Source organism: Mercenaria mercenaria, chromosome 1, assembly GCF_021730395.1.
Source record: "Mercenaria mercenaria strain notata chromosome 1, MADL_Memer_1, whole genome shotgun sequence".
Taxonomy (NCBI): domain Eukaryota; kingdom Metazoa; phylum Mollusca; class Bivalvia; order Venerida; family Veneridae; genus Mercenaria; species Mercenaria mercenaria.
Genome location: NC_069361.1, coordinates 28,731,020 through 28,751,041, shown reverse-complemented (window position 1 = coordinate 28,751,041; position 20,022 = coordinate 28,731,020).

The following is a 20,022-nucleotide window of genomic DNA, read 5'->3' as shown; positions in this document are numbered from 1 at the left end:
ACACATTGAGACGGATCTGTTGTCTACATAATAAAAATAATTTTACAAGCAGCTTTCAAGAAATCGTCATTATTATATGTCATGGAAGTTTAGTTTCAAAAGTGAAATTGGCCCAAAATGTTCTCTCTTCCTTTTTAACGGCTGCAACTTCTCACATGGCCGCCTGAAATAAGAACGAGACCGCATATACAATCGAAATATCAAGCTAATCAAAAATCATTTTATGTTACCTCTATTAATGCCTAAAATATGTTATATTATTAACAGATTAATCAATCTGGTGGTACAGATAAAAAATATTCAAAATGACCGCCATATTTTCAAGATGGGTGCCTTAAGTGATACTATAGACAACGGCAATCATTTGTGGAAATGAGATATATTATTACATTTATTCATTGATGTACTTAAAGTTTTATGATAATTTATTCAGGTATTTTACAATATCCGCAAAATATGCATTCCGGGTCCAGATTCACCAAATGGTCAACAAATGTACATGGGCATGGATTAAGTGTTCAGCCACTCGTTGTTTTATCAGTAGTCTGCCAATATCTGAGGAAAATGTGACTTCTGATGGCATTTTTTGTTAATGCTCGGATATAATTATAAAAGTGTTCCTTAGGATCAAACATGAAATTTAAAAGGGGCTGTCGCCTTCTAGGGTTCCTCCTTACAGTATAATGGGGTTAAAGGTCAAATGAGTGCATTTACGAATAAACTACACCGTTGTGCACTCGTTTTTGTTTTCATATAGGCATCTAAATTGGTTTAAATATTGTTTTTCAACGCCCTTTAGTATTTTTGTAAATAAAACTGATGATAATATTAAACATATATATATTATATATATTATATTACATAGAATAATATATATCTGGGAAAAGTGACATACGATGGCAAAGTGCGTTATACTTGACATATTTGCCAATCTATATATTTGGATCAACTGCAAAAATATTTTAGTATTGTCGTACCCAAGAGTTATTTTAATGTAATTTCAAGGTTACAGACATGTCAAGGACAAAAATGAACTTTTGAATATGACTTCTAAGATACTACAGGAATCAAAATGGTGCGTTTATTAATAATATACATGTACTCAACAACTTTTCTTTTTGATTTTTTTCTTTTATCGCCAAATTTTGACAGGTTTGGATGAATGTGCTACACAATGTTTAATGATTATTTTATTATAATAAAACATAAAAACGATCATAGCCTGAATTATATTCATTTAACCGTATTAAAGGGTAACAATAAGGTAACCCTTAAATTAAATGTCACATAATTAGTAAATTCATCACAGCAGAAATTCAAAGTACCATATTCTATGTTTAGATGAAATGGAACATCCGTCAATATTTTCAATATGAACATGTTAATTTTATATCAGGTTTTGGACGTCATTAATGACTCCAATTAATGACAAAATTGTTTAATACTGCAGATGGCAGCACTTGCCACATAAAGACCAGCACCAAGTTGCATCCATTCTGTGACGTTTAATTTTTAGTTACCCTATTTGAACTGTCATGGCCCAATGAATGTACCCACAGTTGACATCGCTGTTATGTTTATCTAAATGAACTGGTCATTAAGCAATGTGTCCAGTTTTCATTCAAATCTGTCATACTTTGGCAGAGATAAAAACAAAAGTAAGGTAGCAATAAAATTTTAATTTAAGCTTTGAACTGAAGGTTATTTACATATGGTACACCTTTTGATAAATGTGTGCGAAAGAGAAAATATGGTTGGTTTTGAGGAGGGAGACTACAGCGAAAATGAATTACATATAAATATATAAAAATTCCCGCATAAACAGTTAAAATCACTTTACTGTCATGTAAACAGCCAAGTATTTTAGCTCAATAAGGAGAGCGCAGATCTACGGATCGTGAGTTTGATCCCCGGGAGAGGTGTATGTTCTCCATAAAAATTTGATAATAGACATTGTCAGGAGTAATTTAGTCCTCCACTTCTGAATAATTTGGAGAAGTTGGCAGTTACTTGCGGAAAAAGACTAATACTTGTAGAGACTCCAGAAACACTGATTAGGTTAACTGACCGCCGTTACCTGACTAAAATACAGTTGCAAGTAACATTTACATATACGGAATGCTTCTCCAGCTCCTAAAGAAATGATTTCAATACTGGTGATAATTCATAATATTATATAGATTTATGTTAATTTGCCCACGAGGTGATGGTTAAATAGGACCATTTTAGAAGAAAAACTGAAATATTGGTCACATTATAGGTGTACACAATACATGTACGGCAATAAACAAAACAGAACAGATCTGTAGGAATTCAAATAAGTATTCTATACACCATGTCTTTGATTTGCTGTAATTTCTTTCCTTTTCCTACTATCGGTCAGACATTTATCATCATATTTTATGTATTTGTAATTAAATAGAACATTTAAAGAACTATCACCGAAGCTCTTAATGCGATATTTGCATTATTTTATTTGGTTTCAGACAGGATGCCCTTGATTACATTGTGAAAAGAAAGCTAGTACCTTCAAACTAAACATTAGTTATTTAGATGTTTAATAAATTAAAATGTACAAATAAAGATATAAAACATCAGAAAGGTTGCTTTAGCTTTTTTATGATAGTAACATTAAGTCACATTCAGTAAAATATTACTTTGCACATTAACGTTAGGCTATTATAAGAACTGGTAACCGTTCTTCAAGTGTTTTCAATATCTACAATTTTGTAACTACCGGTATTTGTTTATACTGTTTCTATAAATGTCGTAACTTCAAAAAGGCTTAATAATTGTCAGTGAATTTGAAAGTATATCGAATATTATTAGTATTATCTTTATGACTGTGAGTATAAGGGAAAGCATGTCTGTTTTCCTGTTACAGCGCCTTTAGATTTCCGAGTATTTGGCTGGTGATAGGGCCGGGTAGAGCAAACGTACCAGTGTATCACGAAGGAATCTAATGTTATAAAATGAAACAAATGTGAGCTAATGCTATTTTAGCTTCAAATGTGTAAAATTAGATATATATTGTCAATTAAATTCAGTGCGGAATGCTAGAATGAACTACCCTGATATAAAAATAACGTCTTACCTTTGTATAAAAATGATTAAACCCCATATGATGGAATAATAGTCCCACTTCACAAGCTATAGACGTCTTAGCCTGACATATTCAATCGACAGTATTTGTTAATTATAAATCCATCGTTTTGAATTTCGAATCTTCTTCATGCTCTTCTCATCATGTAGGACGTTATTTTTACACATTGTTCATCTCTTAGTTACTATCGAAACACCATATTTCATCATTTTGATTAGCTGAACCATCATTTGTTAGTAATCATGAAGATATCGAAAGGTATATTTTAATATTGTTTAGCTGATTCAAAAATATGAAGAGTACCATTTTCATGTTAATGGAATGAAAATAAAAACAACATAACATTTGCGGTTATCTAATATCTATATTTAAACTTTGATATCGCTTAATTTTTGTACATAAATGGTATTTCTCAACACCCACACATTCCTGAAATTAATGCAACACATGCATAAACCACTGGAATAGATTATTAATTGACAGCATAGACCATTTTAGATAATGCTTGAGAGAATTTGCACATTTCATACTATCATACAAACAGACTTAATCAAACTGAGTTTGCTATTTTACGTCCTTGAGTTCTATGCTTTCGAAGGAATCTTTTAAATTAGATCTGTCAAACTATATGTTCGCTAGAGCTCGACGGGACAAGCAAAATGTGTCCGAGATATCAGTAGGACAAGCCAACGTGACGTACACATTATATAGACCTGACGATGAGTTCGAGTCAGTAGTAAGCGAATAATTCAAATTCGAGCAAACAAAGTTTAATTGTACCAGTCTTATAATACGCGCCAAAGACTTTTTCTACCTGTACTGTTCATACAGACAGTCATACAGGCAATCAACTAGCCTTGTTAAAAAGTGTTAGCCTGAAAACGGACGTTTTAGAATATCAAACATGAAAAAGATAGCTTTTATAAATGAACAGAAAATCAGAGCGTACGAAAAATTAAGCTCATTTTACAGAAATAACTTCAGTCGTTTTGAATTTTGCCAGTCTCAAATGCAATACATATACACGAAGTAATTTATTTTACTTCTCAAATTCATAATTATCACCGAAAAATTACAAGTTTATATTAAAAGGTAGCAAAAGTGGCGAAAATCTGACGTTTATAACAAAAATGCACTTATTGACCTTTGACCTTGTGCTGTGACCTTACTATGACCCTTAGAAGGCGACAGCCCCCCTGAAACTTTTTCAATTTTTATAAAGTTAACAATGAACATGGCTGTCGGGCATTAACAAAAAATGCCATCAAAGGCAATTTCTAGGCCACTTTTCTGGATATATAGGCAGACTACAGCAGAAACGACAACATTTTATTAAATACTAACAATGGCTGCCTGAAATAACGCATCAAATATGAACGAGTAAAGGCTTTCCGAATATTTATTGCTAAATGAGTTTCAAGATGTAATACAATATAAATATAAATAAGTAAATTGTTAAAGAATTTTGATATATTATTTCTTATCGAGATCATGAAATAATTGAAATAACTACATCATTATTCTAAGAAATTCATATAAACGAAATGTTTATTGATGCACTTATAGCTAAGATCACGTCTATGCTCTAGGGAAGGGTAGGTTGCTGTGTAAATGGTAATGGCCCCCACTGTAAAGTAACTGACCAATCAGAAACTCGCCCTGGAAATATGTGCACATTATGCTCTTTGAACCCACACGTATGCGTACCCGCACAAGTATAAAATTGCAGTCTCTCAATTACAAAATTATACAGCCAGACCTGCATTAAGCATCTCACAGAAGAATGAACCCATGCGGCTGCTATTTGAAGGCAGAGACTGCCTAAGTCGTGATGCAAGGACCAACTTAAGACCGGTTACGGCCAGGGTAGAATATACAGAGACTTTATGAGGTTCACTATATCTAAGACAGTCGTTGCAGGACGTCAGTACAAATGTTCTAAAACTATTCTTATTCACAAACAACAAACACAACGAGCTAGATGGGAAATGGCTGCGACTTTATTTCACTGATATTATATATATATATATATTTTTACTGATATTATGGCACATAGTATGTTTAAATTCATACACCCCACGCCACGAGTGGTGGTGGGTTATAGGAATGGTCTCTGTCCGTCCTTCCGTCCTCCGTCCTCCGTCCTTCCGTCTGTTCGTAACATTTTATTTTCGCTCTGCATCTCCTAAACCCCTTGAAGGATTTTCATGAAACTTGAGTCAAATGATCACCTCATGAAGATGATGTGCAAAACTCAATGTGTCATCTGTGTTGACTCAAGGTCAAGATCACAAGTAGTCAAGGTCAAAGGTTTGAGTCTTCCATTTTGTGTCTGCTCTATATTTCCTAAACCCCTCCTCATACAAGGACTATAAAATATACTTAACAATGTCAATGCTTCTACCCAATACCATCAACCCTTTCACTTTCCATAACACGTGTAGAAATGAATATGAACAGAGGAAAATCACAAGCTAAATTGCAGAGAAAAAACTTACAGGCAACGCAAAGAGCCAGAAGCCTATGTTATCAGCTGACAACGAAGATACTGGCCAAATGCAGAGAATTCTCCATTCACAGCTGATGAGAAAGGCGAATTGTCCATTGTTTGCTTGAACTTATAAATTGCTAGATGCCATACCGAAATGCTCATGCGGCCGCATGTGTACCGTGGGCCACAAAATATTTTATGACATAAAATTGTCCAATTCTTTTTATTTTCAAGGTCTTTGTCAAAATTATATGTTAATTTTATGAGCTTAACACTATACAAAAGGATTTATAATGAAGTTCCATCTGCATTCCGTCTTATAGCAACGGACAGCTGAAACTAGATGTCATGTTTTCTTGTACAAAAGACATGACGAAACAACATTTATAACTTGTGACATCTTAATAAACTAATAAAAGATAACATAAAATATAGAAGTCATTAAAGTTCATATGACTTAATATGTATCAAATTATAGGCCGGTTCTTAGTCTGCTAATTTGTATTGAGGTTTAATGTTACGGTCAGAAATAGAATGAAACTTAACATTATAATCTCCTCAAGCTGAAATCCGAATGCCTGCAATTTTATAACTGCGTACTGATATTACAGCAGGTGTCTTTTGACAAACAGCCTTGCCCGTATTAGAAACAACTTATGATAAAACAAGAGCGAGTGCTTCAGTTGAACAATCGATTTGTTTGTAAGCCAGCTGGATTGCTTTTTACATGCTGCATTTAACCCTGACCGTGGTTCGAACACCCAACAGAGAGGGACAGGTGATCCGTAGCGTTGAATTTCTTTTCAAAATTAAGTCACTGAAAAATTAATCGATGAAAAGCAGCTCCAATCAGCTTCAAAATCAAGACAAAATTAATTTTACCTTTTACCTGACTTTTACCTTTTACCTTTAATTCATTTTACCAGATGTATCCACCTTGTGTCCGAGTATCGCTTACAAACTGAAATACTTAATGATTACAAGACATTAAAACGAATAAGTAATATGGAGCATTATCAAAATTATATTCAGATCAGTACCTGGTCATCATCATCATCATCATCATCATCACCATCATCGTCATATAGCCATAGAATATTATCACCGTCATCATCATTATCGACATTATATACGCCCCCATCGTCATCATCGTACCATAATGTACCAATATGATATCATATCATTATCAATTCATAATATCATCAACATCATCATCATTATACCATCATCATCATCATCATCATCATCAGATCAGATTCATTTTACCATATCACCATCATAATCAAATTCATATCATCATGTAATATCATATTATTATATGACTCGTAACGTACCATCATCATCATAATCATCATAGCTTTATTAGCATCATATCATCATCATCATCATGTAATATCATCATCATCATTATATCATCAGCGTCTTTATGATCGTATCGTCTAATCATTCTGTCATCATATCATATCATATCATCATACCATCATCATCATCATCATCATCATCATATCATTATGATCGTATAAACACAAACAACGTATCACTATATTATTATCATTATCATCATACCACAACCATCATAATCGCCATCATCATCACCATCATAAAAACATTATCATATTATCAACATATCATCTTCATCATCAACGAAACATGCCACCACTCATGCTGTGAAACTGAAACCGCATACATAACACGACGTGTTACACAATCCTTTTATCTAGAGGTATCAGCAGAAAATTTAAAGACAATTTGAATGGCTTTGATTGAGGTTTTATCTATACATCATCAGAAGATTTTAGCTACACATCACATCAATTTTGAGTAAGAAATGACAAAGTTATTGTAACCCACAAAAAATAATTACCTCCCTTGCTCTGTCAACTGCCGTACCGCCCAGCTCCAAGTACAAAAATACGTAAACAGATATCAAAATGTGCTTCAGACTATAATAAATTAGACTGACAGTCATCAATGACGGCAAACTTGATTATCTCCAATCACAATGAATAATGCCTTAGTTACATGATAATTGTTGATATCGTACATGTCCGCAGAGCTGGATGTTTTGAATGAATAGATATGCAACGCTGAACAACCAACTTCTTTCCTTGTTCCAAAATAAAATTTGTTATGCATGACAACAACAAAAATTACATAAAACTTATCTGCATTTTCGTGTCCCAGCAACCATTCCCTCTCCAGAATTTTCATACTACGAGGTAATTATAAAGCAATTTCTCTAACGATGTTGTTCGGATGATTTCAGCGAGGGCGTGGCAAATAATATTATATGCACGGACTTCTCGTATTTTTAGCCGCCAAGCGTGTAGGTTTATTTTTCGAACTAAACTGTAAAACGAAATGCAACCAACTGATGTTGAATAATAGCGGACAAATCACCCCTTACAACATGAAAATAAGTGCACATTTATTACCAAAACTAATATAATTTATTTCTACAAACGGACATAAATGAATATAACGAGGTATGTAGGGAGAGTGCATGCATGGCAATTAATGAAACGTTTTACTGCGGTTTAGATAACCATACGTCTTACAACCGCAGAAAACTACATCATACAAGAGGGCCATGATGGCCCTGTATCGCTCACCTGAGTACCATTGCTCAAAATGATATGATCAAGTTTTGACATAGAGCACATAGGCATACACATTAAATATCATCAGGATAAACATTTTCTTGTAACAGTCCCTTTTGACCTAGTCAGGGCCAAGATCAATACCAAGTTCGAGGGTCTTAGGCTCAAATGCAGCATTTTTGTACTAACATGACTATTCCTTACCCTGGAAGACTTAAATAACATTTAAAACCAATCTCATTAGATGCTGCTGAGATATATTGGTTTACATAAAATAAAGGGAGGTAATTGGCCATAAATTCAGTCAATATGTATCTTCACTGATTGTCCAAGTCCATCTGTTGACATAAATGAAATTTCAGATCAGTATCTTCATTAGTTACGGAGATATACCCATTTTAATTTGAAATAAAGGGAGGTAATTTGACATAAAATCAGTCCAAAGATATCTGCCCTGATTGTCTCAGTCCAACTAATGACAATAATGAAATTTCAAATAAGTCCTACAAGTACTTACTGATATAAATCCATTTTGATTACAATCAGGGGAGGTAATCAGATATAAAATAACTCTGGATCTGACAGATTCGTCATGAAATCCAAGATTTATTGTTGTTGAAGATATTTTGGTAGTTTGTATAAAATTAAACCATAAATGAAGTCTCTATATGGCTGCAAAAATAGCAACTTTTGGACCTTTAAGGGGCCATAACTATAGAACCCATGATTAATTCTGGCCAGTTCAAGAAAGGAACCAAGATCTTGTGGTGATACAAGTTGTGTGCAAGTTTGATTAAAATCAAATCATAAATGAAGCTGCTATTGTGCAGACAAGGTCAAAATAGCTAATTTTGGCCCTTTTAGGGGCCATAACTCTGTAACCCTTTATGGGATCTGGCCGGTTAAAGAAAGGAACCGAGATCTTATGGTAACACAAGTGTTGTGCAAGTTTGATTAAATTCAAATCATAAATGAAACTGCTATTGTGCAGACAAGGGCAAAATAGCTAATTCTGGCTCTATCAGGGGCCATAACTCTGGAACCCATGATGGAATCTGGCCAGTTCAAGAAAAAAAATCAAGATCTTGTGGTGATACAATTTGTGTACAGGTTTGGTAAAAATCAAACCATAAATGACGCTGCTTTTGTGCAGACAAGGTCAAAATAGCTAATTCTAGCCCTTTCAGGGGCCATAACTCTGGAACCCATAATGGGATCTGGCCGGTTCAAGAAAGGAACCGAGATCTTATGGTGACACAAGTTTTGTGCAAGTTTGATTAAATTCAAATCATAAATGAAACTGCTATTGTGGAGACAATGTCAAAATAGCTAATTCTGGCTCTATCAGGGGTCATAACTCTGGAACCCATAATGGGATCTGGCCAGTTCAAGAAAGGAACCGAGATCTTATGGTGATACAAGTTGTATGCAAGTTTGATTAAAATAAAATCATAAATGAAACCACTATCATGCAGACAAGAAATTTTTGACGCACGGACGGACGGACTGACGACGGACGAAAGGTGGTCACAAAAGCTCACCTTGTCACTGTGTGACAGGTGAGCTAAAAACATTTCGTTATAATATTATAAAGTATATAATATTTCTACTGTTAACATTACAGGGTTACCAGTATTTTTCACCGTGGATAAATCTCTATTTCAAGCTGTTTGTTCGTGCCAGTCTAGCAATGTGGAACAGTTTGGAATTATTTGAGAAGTACAGAGGGAAATACTGAGAGAAAATCTCGAGGTTGCACGAGATCTAACTGACATACTGAAGCGGGAAAAATGGCGACTAAGCAGACGACAGCTGAGCATAGAGCTACGAATGGGAGAACTGGAAGAATACAAAACACATCTAAAACAAGATATGGTTTGTTCATCTGTTCATCTTTTCCGGCAAAGTGTATTTAATAATTATGTCTCAAAAAGTAAATATATAAATATATGGGTTATGTTGGGTACTTTTCTTTTGTGTTAACTTCAATTTCGATCAAAAATGTTGTATTTCATTGACAGACATTGCTCGTTACCACGGTGCTGCGGGGCCAATTGTCACTTCGTGATCCAATATTATTATGCAAGTGATATTTGATACTCTGACTTACATCTTTTGTTTCAATAAACGAGACGTCTATAGCACGCCAATTGTCCAATATAATTACGTGAACCAAGCTTCACGTTTGAAAAACTAGGATTAACAATCTTTAAACCAGATTTTCGAATTCTAAACTATATTTTCGAGCGTAAACATAAGATAACGGGCATAAACATAAGTTCACACTCGTTAACATAAGATAACGACCAAAAATATAATTTTGTTCCAGAAACCGAGAAACCTAGTTTATCGAATGTAATTCTAGGCTATGGTTCACGCTCGTAAACCAAACTTCACGGTCGTAAACATAGGTTCACGCTGGTAAACATATGTCCATGTCCGTAACTATGGTTCACGACAAGCCAATTATCCAATAATTACGTTCTTCGTCGAAAAAAGGAGGATTATCGAAATGATAGGTTAACATGTTTTTACGTTCGAAAAACCTAGTTTTTCGACCATTAACCTGGGTTCACGTAATTATTGGACGCCATACATGTCACGTCCGTAAACTATGGTCCACGGTCATAAACCTAGGCTCACGGTCGTAAACATCGGTTCACGTTCGTAAACGTAGGTTCACGCTCGTAAACATAGTTTACACCCGCTTCGTTCTCGTAAACCATAGTTTACGAACGTGAACTTGGGTTTACAAGCGCGAACCTACGTTTACGAGTGTGAACTATGGTTTACGGAGTTATCCTATGTTTATGCCCGAAAATATTGGTTAGTTTTCGAAAAACCTGGTTTTACGTTCGAAAAACCTGGTTTATCGATCGTTAATCCTAGTTTTTCGACTCTGAACCTGGATTCATTTAATCATTGGATAATTGGCGTGCCATGTGATATAATGGTTTCAAAGAATCCATTATACCAAATACATTCTTTTCAGATAGCTTTTCGGTCGATAATAAGTCATGTACTTTAAGAATATATTTCGCATTCCTTTTCACACTTAGCTTTACGGTCTAGAAATTAGTCATGTGCATTAAATGACAGGTTACATTATATCGCCCAGTTAATGCATTGTCCAGCAATGCATGTTTCAAAATTACTAATTGTTTTGACAACTGACTAACTGGATAAATGACAGGGTAATTATAAACACCCGGTCTTTTGATCACGCCGCATGACTCAAGTCACGAATCATTTCTTTCATAAGCAGAAGTTTTGAGACAAAACTTCAGTATAATTCTGGTACTCAGTTAGGTTAGATGCGTATGTTCGATACTAGCAAAATGAATTAGTTAGATAAAGACCGAGGCAATTAACGTTAAAGTAATTATGTCGAAGAATTGAAGTTCTTTTAATAACTGTGAATATGTTAGAAAATTATGTTAGATTATCATGAAGAAAGACATTGATGTATATATTATCTTAGAACTTAGTACAATATTAAATAGCAGTTATCATACAGAACAGAGTTGTTATTGTTGAAGTTAGAATAGTGAACTTTAGTTACTGTTACATCACAGCCATAGACGTCACTGCCAAGTCACTGGCACCAGACCAGAAAGAAAATGCTTCTTTAAATGTTATACGCTACCCCTAGGTATACTGTAAGAACCACATTATGGTCATGAACGGGAAAGTGCACTAACCCATTTCAATTGTACATTTCTCACCTAAAACGCGCAGTTCGATGAATGGGTACCAAGCATATTGAACAAGCGGTAATTTATCTTCCATCGTGCACCAATCACATTGTCTCAATATTTCATATTGCAGAGATACTCCATATACCGTATGCTTCCGTCAACGTTACAGGAGAAAATCCCTAATGAACATCCGGTCTAGAGGTCACAGCAGTGTGCACATGTTAGGCGAATTGTAACTAAATGGAAACAGAATGCAAAATATTCACAGTTTTACAATAAAATTCGAAATGATGAATGAAATTCATTTTAAAAAAGATTTTTAATTTGAAGTCATACATTGGTACACATCAGTACTGTTTATTTAATTCAGATTGCACATTTATGCTGTATATACAAATTTTAGCTTACACGTATAGTTAAACGACGACTGACATACATTTTCACATCAACCAATCAGATTTGTAAGCTAGACCGCCGGAACTTCACCAGGGAAGTTCAACCAAGTTTTTTTCTGCAACGTTGAAAAAGCCATAAACTATGCGTTGTTTCTCTAAAATAAGAAATATCAAAGAAACGTGACCGGCAAACAATGGAAGATAAATTACCACTTGTTCAATATCCATAGTACACATCTACCGAAGTGTGCGTTTTAGGTATGAAATGCGGGATTGAAATGGGTAAGTATATTTTTCCGTTCATGACCATGGTTCTTATAGTATTCCTAGGGGTAGGGTATAACATGTACAGTTACATTTTCTTTCTGTTCTGGTGCCAGTGTGCCAAGTTAGCGAAAAAAAAAAATAGTTACGCCGCTTTACGAGGTTTTCTGTAGTGGTACGACTCCAAAACGTGCGTTTAAAATCATATTACCACTACCGTTCCCGCTCCCTTAATGCCGTTGTAAACTGTTTTATGTATTTAGTTCAAAGCTATATTAAAATATAAGCGAATATCATTGAAACTATACTGCAGACACATATGGATCAGACAATGGAGTCACTGAGCATGCGCATCATTCAGTTGGAAGACGCTCTTTTAGACGCTCAAGAATTACAAGAATACACTAAAGCTGAAAGAGCAGTCACACAAAAGCGTCTAGATGAATCCGAGAAAACAATAAAAGGTATCACACTCATGCTTCTGCAATACTGATCGAGACTGTAACATAGACGTCTTCTTACTCATGTTGTAGTTTGTCGCGAACACTTGTCGTGATCATGTCGTGAATTACACGTGACATGCCACAAACTCCTTTGATGAAACTGATGCACTGACCGCGAAGTTAGTTTAGTGTTCACTTGTCACATGCAAATTTATTTTGCTAAGAACATATTTGTGAACTTCCCGGGAACAGAATTGCTGAGAATTCTTGCGAAGAATTTGCTGTGATTATCCGCCACCTGAATTATATATATAGGATGATTCTGTTAGAAACCATTTCTAATCTTATATATCTATTATATAAATGTAACTTTTGAATGATAATAGTGTTCATCAAATAATCATTAGAAAACGCTTTCATATTTTAATAGTCTAGACTGTGCAAAATGCCCCCACTTACCAAATACCACCAGCTCTAAAACAAAAATTTATCTTCAGTATAAGCATTTACAATGTGTCTTTCAACCTCTCAACAAAGACCTCTTGTAAACAAAGACAACTACGACTAACCATGAATGGAGTTTATATACAAGTTTCGCTGAACATGTTACTTTAGTGTTTTGAGACTTTATAAGCAATAAAACCTGATGAAACTATACATAAATATCTTATACACTTATATCGTCTTCTTTGATTTATTGATGACCTAAACATCAAACCATATTATTCCTGTTACCCGTTTCAGAGTATGAAGACAAAGAGGCGAAGATGATAGAGGAAATTCGCCAACTTAAACCTGAAAGGAAGGACACTGTCTTAAAAAAACAGCATAGTGAACTGGCTGAGTTGAAATTCTCACGCTGGAAAATAAGAGCCTTAAAGAACTTATCCAGAGACAACTGCTGAAAGTGTAACTGATATTTCTAAAATAAATGAACAGAAAGCATCAGAAAACACAGTGACAGAAAAAAAAGCAAATGTGACGAAAATATAGAAGATCATAATGAGCAGAAATCTCCATGTGCACCAGTAATTACACAATCTACAGATATAGCATATGTCTGATTGGACGAAAAGTTGCAACAAAACTATGAAAAAAAACCCAGCTCTTCCATTCATGGTCTAGTTCGATTTTATTTATTTTATGTCTTCAGCTGCATGTTTTACCATTTAGTTCTAAACTAACATATTACATACGTTTTAATCATTATTAATTATTACATCATTGAAACGGATGTTCATTTAAGTGAAACAACGAATGTTCGAAGTCGCTGGGAAATAAGCAAGATATCCAAGTTTTCGGGCATTCCGAACAAAGAGAATATATAAGAACGGCATAGGAATAGCTCTGGTGCTCGAGTCGTCTGTACTCCAACGAGATGTGTATCGTGAAGTATTTATTTAGGATTTTTGCAATAAAAAGTACTCTCGACTGAAGGAATGACGTTGAGGGAAGTTATTTTCGGCGATATTTGAACTTGCCATATTCGGGTTAGAAGTTAGACTTTTTTCATATTAAGGTGGTTTATCAGATTTTGGTTAAGTACTTGGTTTAATCTAAACTTAGCAACTGATCATTTACACTCATAAACTTCGAAGATTTGTGTTGAAAATTACTCATTAAGCCACAAGTTGTAAGTATACAAAGTTGTAAAATTAATGTTATCTCCCGTAAATGAACACTTTTGTTAAAAGTCGCTGTTTGGTTCAGATTCTTAAAAATACAAACAATCTATTTAATTCTATGTAATGTTGGACTTTTTGTGTGCTTATTAAATTTCTAACAGAATATACGAGAACTAAAAAATGTCACGAAAAGTTGCTTGAATTTGACTAACCACTTTTAAACTTAGAACTGTTTGAAACGGAAACAGACGTTTTGACTTTTATATAGAACTGCTTGTACCTTGCTGAATGACATCTGCAGTTTAGGAATTGCCTCTAAATCCATATTTTGTATGCGACTTACTGTCATGTTGTGGAAACATTGTTTATAAAGTGACGCTAGAGCGCGTGTGATATAAAACTTTTTAACCAGGTTTTCAAACAACTGGTTTTGACATATCCGAATATCGTTGTAATGGGGAGGGCGACGTCAATAACTTGTTAGGAAGGACCAACTGCAAAAAAAAAATTGGTATAAAGGTAGCTTGCATAGAGACAGAATTTGTGATTGCAAGGTTAAATCGACAGGTCGCGGTTCATATCTGGGTTCTGGCCTTACTACTTTTTGTACTCAAATAAAAGTCATTTAGATGCCATAGGTTCAAGGTTAAGCTAACCTTTACTAAAATAAATAAAGACAATTATTTGGTTACCAAGTTCGAGATTGCCTATTGTGTTACCATTATTAAAAATACAAAATAAAGTTAATTCCTCGCGCCTACAGGCGCGGGGTATTTGTGATGGCTGTTTTGCGAGTGTAATGCAGTGTGTCGTAATGACGATTTTTTCCCTTCCGATTTGCAAACTTTCAAATTTTTATTTTTAATGTCTGATCCAGCCCTTAATAATGGCATCAGATTTAACAACACAAACGAGAAAAATAAGTTGTACTAGAAAAAAGAGCAGCAAATAAATCAAAGAGCAGAAAAGAAAGCAATTTGTGTCAGGCAGCACGTGGAAAATTCCTTTCGTTTTCAGTTTGATGAATGCGCCAGAAAGAAGGTTACCTTTTTCGTGTGTAATAATTTTATTTGTTATTTTATTTCAAATATTGATTTATTATAGTGTAGGTATTGTTCTGTGTCATATTTATTTCATATGATAGGAGGGTATAGGTCTTTTTTTAATTCAACCGAAATTCCGGATACTGCTTTGTAAATTAATTTATGCTAATTTTCAAACCCATTGTATTGTGGTACTTTTACATAAGTAAGTTTTATACTACTACTTGTTAAAGATTACAGTGTATTTGCTAAGGATTGTTGTATGATAAGTATCGTGTTGTTACTATGTCGTTGTTTCTATGTAATAATTTTGAAATTCACTTTCATGATCAACAATTAGGTAAAATATGCCGTCTTATCGGTAAAATTATCCCCCTTGAAATCACCTGGCTGTGCGATATCGATTTTTATCTGGTTGATATTTTCCAATAGAAACAAAGAAGGAAAAATTTTGAACAAGTATTGTTTTAATTAGAATGAACACACACTATTTATTATCCTATTGAAGTGTTTGTCATTCTTTTCTCTTTACAAAGATACAAAAATTATTTATCTAAAATGAAGAATTAATGCTTCCCTTGGCGGTTAAAAAACACCACTATCAGTCTCTGTTTTCGGCATACAGTTACCGAATAAAATAAGCCGAAACCTGTGATACGTATCTTATTCTTTCCTCTGTAGCCACTTTATTCATAATTTGAGAATATTTATTATCCTATTGAAGTATTCTACAGACAATAAATTTTTTAAATATGTTTTTATTTTGAAATTATTTTAATGTCTTCTTGCTTCCCTAATGCTGCGTTTACACTTAGCCACGATGTCCACGATTTGAGAGAAGCGTGGTGAGCGCGGGGGCTTGTGGGATCGAATCGTGGTGATCTTGAGGGAACTTGGTGGAATCGTTCTGATCGTAACGATCGTGACAAAATTTTTGACAGTCAAAAATTTTGCCACGATTATCCCGATTTATCTTGAATCTTGAGAGAGCGTGATAGAACGTAGAAATCGTTGTAGAGCGTAATGCAGCTTAACAGACCTTAACGTAGCGCATCAGACCTTGATGCGCCATCGTATGGGCATCTTGGTGGACTTGGAAACACGATTCTAAGTTCCACTAGATCTGGAGGTATTCTTACATAGTTGAAGTTGGAGCCAACATCTTTGCCTGAGTTCTGTGTTGAAAAGTTGAGGGTATTGTCTCAGTTGGTGCCTTCGGTTTCCACTTAACCATGGTCTCACCCAGCAGGTCTTAGGCCTTCTATTTCTTCTTCTCCTTCCCCTCTCTTCTATCCTGCCTTGTTCCGTCCCTTGTTGCTGCTGCCGACGAGTAACTATTATAGGCATACACGAAAATTGCAAATTCAGCATCTTGCTCAGCTCTTTGATGCATATCTCGTTCCTCTTTGGAATCTCTGAAGAGAATGTGAGGATGATCCATGCCTCCTATTTATACTCCAATCGTGCTCAAAACGTGTCAATCTTGGTCAAATAGTGGCCACAAATCGTAGGAGAGCTTAACAAAACTTGATAACGTGAGGGATCTAAACAGAACGTGACAAAACGTGATAGCATATCGTGGTAATCGTAAGAGAACTTGAGAGAACGTGATGAAATCGTTGCAGATCTCGATCAGAATCGTGTTGGTTTCGTAATAAAACGCTGCAGGTAGTAACAAAACGTACTGAGAGCGTAAGAAAGCGCAGGAAAGCGTAGAAATAAAAAAAAAATCGTGCAAAAAATCGTGGAGCTCCGAGCTTTTCTTTAAATCGTGGGCATCATGGACATCGTGGCTAAGTGTAAACGCAGCATAAGCGTTTAAAAGTTGGTGATTTTCGTATTATTTCTTTATTTGCACGTGTCTGTGGTATTTCCGAACGCGTACGGAAACGCACGAACTGGCCCGGAGATTAGCTGCCCTGATTGTTACAACAGAGTATTATTATTAATTAGTAATTCTTGATGCATACATCAATATAAAAGAAAAAAGAAAGAAAGGTAGATAGAGAGAAGAAAGAAAAGTCATAACAGTTTCATGAGGTAAATTTACACAATTAGAAAAGAAGCTAAGTATATAAATGGTCTATACTTTACTGTTTGCTATACACATTTAGAAAAGAAGCTTGAGTATGTAAATTATCTATAATTTCAATTTATTATTTTTTATTAATCTGGTTTAAAGACAACGATATTGTGCAAATGGAGCGGTATGTGATCAATTAACCAAGTGTGCAACTTAGAAAATACGTTTTATTACTGCAGATAATTATAGAAGTGATGATCAACTCATAAGTACAAGGATCTGTCATCTTAATGTAGGCATGGCCATTCCCATTCCTCCTTTGGTAATCAACACCAAACTTATTACAACAAAACTTATTACATAGTACGTACGTCTGGAACAAACATCCATAAACAGTGTCTTATATTCTTAGTTTTTTGACGTTAAGTATTTATGTGTTTAATGTTTGATATGCATAATTACAGTCAAACTTTTTTACAAATGTCACCTAACAATAAGGCAAAAACTGGCCATTGAACCAAGGTGACCTGCATTTTAAGTATCCTTGATCAGTATATGTCTGTATATAGTGGTAAAGGTGTTTATAGTAGTGAACTGTTTAGTCCATATTGCTGCGTATTCAGAGGCTGTTCTCCCAAGGAGGAGGTGAAGAAAATAACAACAACAGCAACAATACCCCCTAAGTAAATACACCAACGCAATCGTCAACACATAACACTTATGGGTTATAATTTTCTTGTTCCTTTTAAACCGTGAGTTTCACGCTCCTAGGCGGAATAAAATGTTTCATTCATTATACATCTTAGTCTTTCCCCATCATTTAACTTGGAAGTATCGTATAATATAGCCCACATTCCTGATTGGACATTTATCAGAATAATGGTCTTGATAACATCTGAACTAAGTTTGAAACTCAGTCATTTCGGATGAACAATTACGAAGTCTGAATTTAAGCACAACCTTGTGTATGCAGTACATTTCATACTCAGAGGTCAATTACGCATTTGGATCATGATCAATCAATAATTAGGTCACTAATACGACAATAAAAATCCTGCTCACTCTACAAAGGCACGGTGTTTTTCTCCAACATTTATACTAATAAACTTTGATCATGTGGCAGTTGACCTCAATACAACCGACACTGTTTATTTTCCAATACAGGTAAATCCAATAATTGCTTTACAATAGATCTGTGACGTATTATCTTTGAACACCCCTGGACTTATTGGACTCAACTGCCACATTATCAAAGCTTATTAGTAAAACCCTATCAGACTGTTTGTTTGCCTAGTGTCTGTCTACAACAACAATGCTTTGTTTTGTTGCTGCTTCTTGCAGCAATTACTTGCAAGTAATAATTTGAGTCAGGAACTACATATGGCAATGACACGTCTATCCTGGTTGTATCGGGTGATAGGATGCAGCACACTATAACAACATTACCATTTTTAAACACAACCTGATGGCGTGCCGCAAAGTTTTTACACCTGTTTTTGTGGAAGTTCCACGTTTCTTGTTCAAAATTGTATTCATGGCCTATCGCAAAACATTGTTTCATGCGCACGACATTTCCAGTACGAACAAGTACAAAGTCTAAATGAATTTATAACAAAAGTAAGATAAGTCATTCTATACTTGCTTTACAAATCATATATCAATATATCATACGAGGTATCCCCTGAGTTAAAAAAAATCCAGTCATCTGTCTGCAGTAACTGTACACTTCTTGTGTGAATTTATTTATTTATTTATTTGGGTTTTTTGGCGCACCAACACAGTATAGGTTATATGGCGCCAAACAGGACTACAAATTTTGGTTTCACATCTCTTGTGTGAAAGTGTTATTTAGGGAAGATACGTTTACATGTATATAAGCATGTATATAAGCAGGAACCCGGAACGTTATCACCTTTTCCAGTGTGTGTTTATTTAATGCTGTTTTTTGCTTTTTTAACATTACTTGTTAGAAACAAAATGGTTCTTGGATTTCCATATGGGTACTTCAGCCGGTATAAGAAACAAGGGCGCAACAAATTTCAGCTACGTGTGGGATGTACATGTAATTATTTTGTTTGTGATATCGTGCATATTGGTGGAATGCAAATAATACGCGTTTGTTTTAAATGCAAGATCAAAATATCTTCAGCTTGTGAATACTAGATTTCACATTTTCACTTGTAGATGTGCCTCTCGTGAAAATGATGCATTTCGTGTTGGGATACATGTAGTTTGGTCTTACGAAATATATCCGAAACACACTGTGACAAAAATGAGATAAAAAAGTTTTAGTGAATGATACTGACATAAGATTAAGTCCTTACAAAACGTTTCCAA